The sequence below is a fragment of the Magnolia sinica genome, chromosome 17 (genome assembly GCF_029962835.1).
Source record: "Magnolia sinica isolate HGM2019 chromosome 17, MsV1, whole genome shotgun sequence".
Taxonomy (NCBI): domain Eukaryota; kingdom Viridiplantae; phylum Streptophyta; class Magnoliopsida; order Magnoliales; family Magnoliaceae; genus Magnolia; species Magnolia sinica.
The window spans coordinates 53,207,128-53,213,266 of record NC_080589.1 but is presented as its reverse complement, the minus strand read 5'-3'; the positions used below and the strand labels follow the sequence as shown (position 1 = coordinate 53,213,266).

General features: G+C 39.9%; 1 non-coding gene across 1 annotated transcript; it reads right to left on the bottom strand.

Annotated features, from left to right (window-relative positions):
* Positions 1–420: 420 nt before the first annotated feature.
* LOC131232061 (small nucleolar RNA R71) lies at positions 421–527 on the bottom strand. The gene has a single exon (XR_009164666.1). It is a non-coding gene; the product is annotated as a small nucleolar RNA R71 (small nucleolar RNA).
* Between the last annotated feature and the right edge of the window lie 5,612 nt (positions 528–6,139).

Here is a 6,139-nt window from a genome sequence, read left to right as displayed (position 1 = left end):
TCAACTCCCTCCATCTAGGGTGGAGGACACTCAGGATGAGAATGAGGTGCATCAAGCACTCTCGCCTCGTACTTTATGAGATTATTTACAACCGGCGGGGGTGGGTACGCCCTCATGCATGATTTTTCCTGAAAATATAGGACATATGGACATCAAGCCAGGGGTTATCCAACTCCTTCCTAAATTTCATGGGCTTGAATCAGAAAGTCCATACTTACATCTGAAAGAGTTTTGATGAGATCATAACCAATTCATACTTTCCTAATGTATCTAAGGATACAGTCAGGTTGAAACTTTCCCTTTTCCTTGAAGGAGAAGGCTTAGACGTGGTTACATTCACTGCGTCCTAGATCCATTGGCACATGGAATGATATGCAGAGAGAATTCATAAAGAAATTTTTTCCACATCATAAAATGATTACCCTTAGAAAAGCAATCATGAACTTCGCCTAAAAGGAGGATGAAACATTCTTCCAATGTTGGGAAAGGTTCAAGGATCTTGTCAGTTCATGCCCACAACATGGCTTTGAAACATGGCGCATTACAAATTTTTTCTATGATGGACTGACATCTTCCATGCGCCAAATGGTCGAGACAATGTGTAATGGAGAATTCATGAATAAAGATGTCGATGAGGTATGGGATTACCTCGATAGCCTTGCTGAAAAAACACAATCATGGGACCATTACCCAAATTCAAACACCACGTCTAGGCCGACTCAATCTAAGGAGAAAGGTGGATTGTATCTCTTGAAAGAAGAGGATGATCTCAATTATAAAGTGACTAATCTCATAAGAAAATTCGAGGTCATGAAAGGAAAGAAGGATAAAGTTAATGAAATTATTTGCGGCATTTGTGATTGCAACATTCACACAACTGAAAATTTTCCTACATACCTGCCTTTCGAGAAGTGTTGAATGAACAAGCCAATGCCGTAAATAACTATCAAAGACCTTTCAATGGACCTACCTCTAATACGTACAATCGTGGTTGGAAAAATCATCCAAATTTTAGTTGGAGGAATGGACAAACTGCTACCCCTCAAGGTTTTTTTAATCAAACTTCACAACAACAACAAGAGAAACCTCAAGAGGATTCGATTCTAAAACATTTTAAAAAGCAAGATCTTTTCAATCAGGGTATGCTACAAACCTCATAAGACCTTAACAAAATATTACAAGGACTTAAGGCTGAAAATGCGATTGGGAATAAGGGGAGCCTCCCAGCTCAACCTCTTCCCAATCCAAAGCTGCAATATGAAGTTGGCAACCCAAGCTCTTCAAATCAGATGGAGCATGCTAAATCCATCACCACTCTTAAGAATGGGAAGATTATTGATAAAACTCTTCTGGTTAGACCCGAAAAGCCTCAAGAATTAGAAGAGGACAACAATGATGGATCTAGTGATGCCCCACAAAAATTAGAACTGGAACTTCTTGAGAAGCCAGTTGCTCCGTTTCCCCAATGGTTGGTTGCACTAAAACCTCTCTCTAACTTTCAAGATATTCTAGAGGTGTTGAAACAAGTGAAAGTCAACATTCCTCTACTTGATACCGTAAAACAAATACCTTCATATGCCAAATTCCTAAAAGACTTATGTACGACTAAAAGACGGCAGGATATTTAAAAGAAAGTCTTCTTGACTGAGAAAGTGAGTGCCATCTTAAATCAAGATGTGCCGTAGAAATTCAAAGATCCGGGTAGCCCAACCATATCATGTGTAATTGGAGACTATCGAATTGATCATGCACTTATTGACTTAGGAGTGAGCGTCAAGCTGATTCCCTACTCGATATACAAACAGCTAGGTTTGGGTGAATTAAAACCCACCCTAACCACACTACAACTTGTTGATCGCTCTGTTCGTGTACCAAGAGGGATAATTGAGGATGTGTTGGTTCAGGTCGATAGATTTTACTACCCTATAGATTTTATCATCCTGGACACCGAACCCATCAGTAACATAAGCACTCAGATTCCTGTCATTCTTGGTCGCCCATTCCTTGCTACTTCAAACATAATTATCAATTGCAGGAATGGTGTCATGACTATGTCTTTTGAGAATATGACATTAGAGTCAAACATCTTTTTCAATAACGGCAGAAACTTAGAAGATGATAACGATTTTCATAACATTAACATGATTGACTCTTTTGTGGAAGATACGATACCTCTGACCTTATCCTCTGACCCTCTAGAGACGTGTCTAGCCCACTCCCATGATTTTAATGATGACATGATTAGGGAGACATGTGCCTTGCTTGATACTACACCGGTACTTGAAGTTAACCGATGGAGGCCACAATTTGAAGATTTGCCCCAAACTGATGTAGCACCTCTACCGTCTAACCTCAAGCTACCAAAGCTTGACCTAAAACCTTTGCTCTCTGATTTAGAATATACTTATTTAGGTCAAGAAGAGACATACCCAGTGGTGATTTCATCTCACCTTGAGAATAAACAAGAGAGTATGTTCATTTCTACTCTCAAAGAAGATAAAGGAGTTATTGGACATATTATCACAGATCTCGATAGGATGAATGAACTCCTTTCAACTGAATGTTTCGACTCCTTGGATGATTGCTTGGCACACTTTGCAGATTCAAACGATCCCATGATACAAGAAATAGTGGATGCCTCGCAAGACGATACCTCGGTAGTTGTCACAGACCGAGAGAACTCTTTTTCTGAAGTACCTCCTCCCCCAGATCCTAAATGTTTACCATTAAAGGAGGATGAGCTGAAAATTGAACTAAAGAATGAAACTTCGGCGTGTGTTGAGACTACACCACCTATTACAAATTTTTCTGAATTTCATCTACTTGTAGTCTCTGATTCATCATGGTGTACTAACTTCAAAATTTTTTCTGCCACAGGTGAATCGTATATACTTTGGACACTTCAGACGATTAAAAAAAAACTTTATGTTGAGGTCCCTCAATTTCTCTGGATATTCACGCTCTAGGACATCCAAGCCTACTGCAAAACGGGCTTTTGGATGAACTTGTTGAAAAACCTTCTGAGAGATTTACCAAGATACTGGCCAACAGAAGAACCTGGATGCATGATTGAGTAGATTTTTCGTGCTTTCACAGTTGATGATTGGAATTTACTACTTTCATAGGACTAGGGTAGTTTGCTTTATGCTGTTCTAGGTGAGTCAGTTTTATGCCATTAGGTTAGTTTACTTTCATGTTTTCACTCTCGTGCTGACCTGCTCTCACACTGCGATCTCTTGAAAAGTCTTTCTCGATTCCTTCGTCCAGGTACTATTTCTCATCATTTCTCATTTACTTTCATTGTCTCATGTGCATTGCATGCTCATATATCTTTTACATTGAGGACAATGTAAATTTTAAATTGGGGGGTGGGAGATTAGGTTTCCTAATTAGTGTTTTTTTTTTCTTGGTCTTAAGTAGAAATTTGTGAAAATTTTTAATTTTTTTGGAATTTCTAGTGAATTCGAAGTGATTTTGACAGCCATCTAGGGCACTTAGAATTTCAAGATACATGATGTTGGTAATTTATTACTCTTGGATTCAGTATCTGTTAGATTTCACAGTTAAGTTTGAATTGTTAATCCGGAATTAGAAGTTGTAAACATTGATTGAGTCATGATTTCACATGTCACATCTCGCTTTCACATTAAGGTTTTAGTTTGATATTGAAGGGTTAACTGGGTAATCACTAAGCATGTAAGGAACCAGCCTGAAAAATTTGCCCGTCATGATCAATTGAAGAAAAAGAAAATACCTAGCTAAAAAAAAACAGATACCTTTAGAAAGGGTTGGGTGAATAATCTTCACCATAGGTTTGCTCCCTATAGATGTGGATATTATTCCCCATGGATGAGATGTGAAAAGGGTTGGGTATACAATCTTCACCATAGGTTTGCTCCCTAGAGGTGAGGATTTGATTCCCCTTCTTAACGTTACTTTTAATGGAAAAATCAAAAGCTGGAAGAATAAAAAGATGATCTGTGAGGCAAGTTTTGGTTAGCATGAATTCTCTTGTTGGTTACCAATGATATCCTGAAATAGAGAAGTGAATTTTAATGATGATAAGCCGAGATTACACTATACACCCATAGAACTCAATGTTTAGAATTTTTTCTCATTGATGGATTAATACTTTGAACATGATTATGAAGTTTACCGTGTGCTTGAATCTAGGAGAGAGTAATGCCCAACATTCATGAATCTTAAAATTCAAGTATCTGGTTTGTTTTTCAAAAAATCACTCAAGTTCATAGAAATTGTCCTATAATTCTCAACTTATTTTTCGCATACTTTGCTCGGGACTAGCAAGATGCTGGTTGGGGGTTGTGTTAAGGGTCAAATATTGCATATTAGACCCCAGTTATTGCCTGGATTTACAAACATGGTACTGTTTAATGACCCGATTTAATCGTGTTTGTGATGCAAGGTGGATTGACGGGCGTTGACTGAAAAAGATGCTAAAAGCACAGATTTAATGCTCAGAATTCACCAAGGCAAGGGACGGACTCCAGGGGACAGAGATTGATGATTTTACATGGCCGAGATTCGAGAAAATCGAGAAACTAAAGTTCAAGTGGCTTGGAAGTTGTCCAGAATACAAGATCACAGGGTTTTCACCATCCGTTCGGCTTGAAACTTCATATGTAGCTTGAGGACCGTAAATTAACCCTACACATAGAATTCCAGCCCTCGGATCCCTGTGAAAGTGGCCCAACGGACAGAACAACCCATGAATCTGTGATTTGGGGCCCACCTAAGATCTGTATATGCTTCAAAGTTGGTCTCACCCTATTTTATGAGGTGACAAAGAAGATGGTCGGAGTAGATCTTTCAGAATCGTCACCATGGATCCCACCTGTGTTAAGAGTGCATGATACACAAGAGCACACCAAATGTGCACTGGACTACAGATCGGGTCAAACCAACTTTTGACCTAATTTCCTTCAAAAACGGAAATAGCCATTTTCTCTGTTCGCAGCAGGGAGATCCGGATGATCTCAGTAGGCCATCAAGATGCATCCTGATGGATGATCCACACTGCCCATTCAAAGAGGAGCAATGGCCTGACGAGGACCATGAAGGCTCCACACAGTTATTTATTCGTGTGTGTACACGGATGAAGGGAGAACAGCACGTGTGTAGCTGAAGGAAAACCTTAAGAACTCTGCATCCACTGCAAAGCTTCTCTCGGAATTTATGCTACTGGGCTAAGATGCCGTAACAAGCTCATTGGACGGAGTGGATTTCTCAGACACTTAAAGGAGTGGGCCCCACCGACAGCCAACGTAAGAAGTGTTGGCTCTGTTTCTTGTGTTTAAGGCTTGTGGGCTATTTGAGGAGCACGGCGAGGATCGTCCCGGGCATCTGGACAGTCCAAATTATGCCCATGGGACGGCCGACCACTACCACGACGCCTATCCAGATCAGATTTCGGAAAGGAATCCCGGTTCCTATTTCTGATGGTCGCTGCACAACCGCCCTTATGTGTAACGATTTGCGGAAGTTTCCACCGCCATATGCTGCGAACGAAGCTGACCTCCCTGTTGTGTAAGGAGAGTTTTTCTCCACCGACAGCTCCCATCCACCGTCTTCAGAATCTATAAGAAGAGAGAGGGAACGATTGAAAAAGGGATCCACGGCTGGGACGTCAGGAGCAAAGAGAGAGAGTATTTCAGATTTTCTATTTATTTTTATAGTTTCTTCTTTTTTTTTAGAGCTAGTCCAATCATGTTGGGCTAAACCTCTTAGCTAGGGCTAAGAGGTGAAGCTTGTAGCGTGATGGGAGAAATTTTTGCTTTGCCTTTTGTTTAGATTGAACTGATGTTAATTTTGGTTTAATTAAGGGAATGTTTTTAGTTTTTAATGGTCTGTTATGACTAAAATTACAATGGATCTGTGATAGCTTTGAGCTTGTTCCTTTCCTTTTTATGTTTATAACATCAGGAAGCCCTATTGTTCACCATCATTCCTGGGCATGGTCGGATGACGGTACCTTCCTGACCTTCATACATTGTTGATTGGTTGGTAATTAGTTTAATTCTGTTGTTTACTTTGTCTCCTGGGCATGGTTTGGTGATGGAATCCATTCTAATTCATATACCTTTCATCTCTTGAAAACTATATCAAAGAAAGTTCAGTT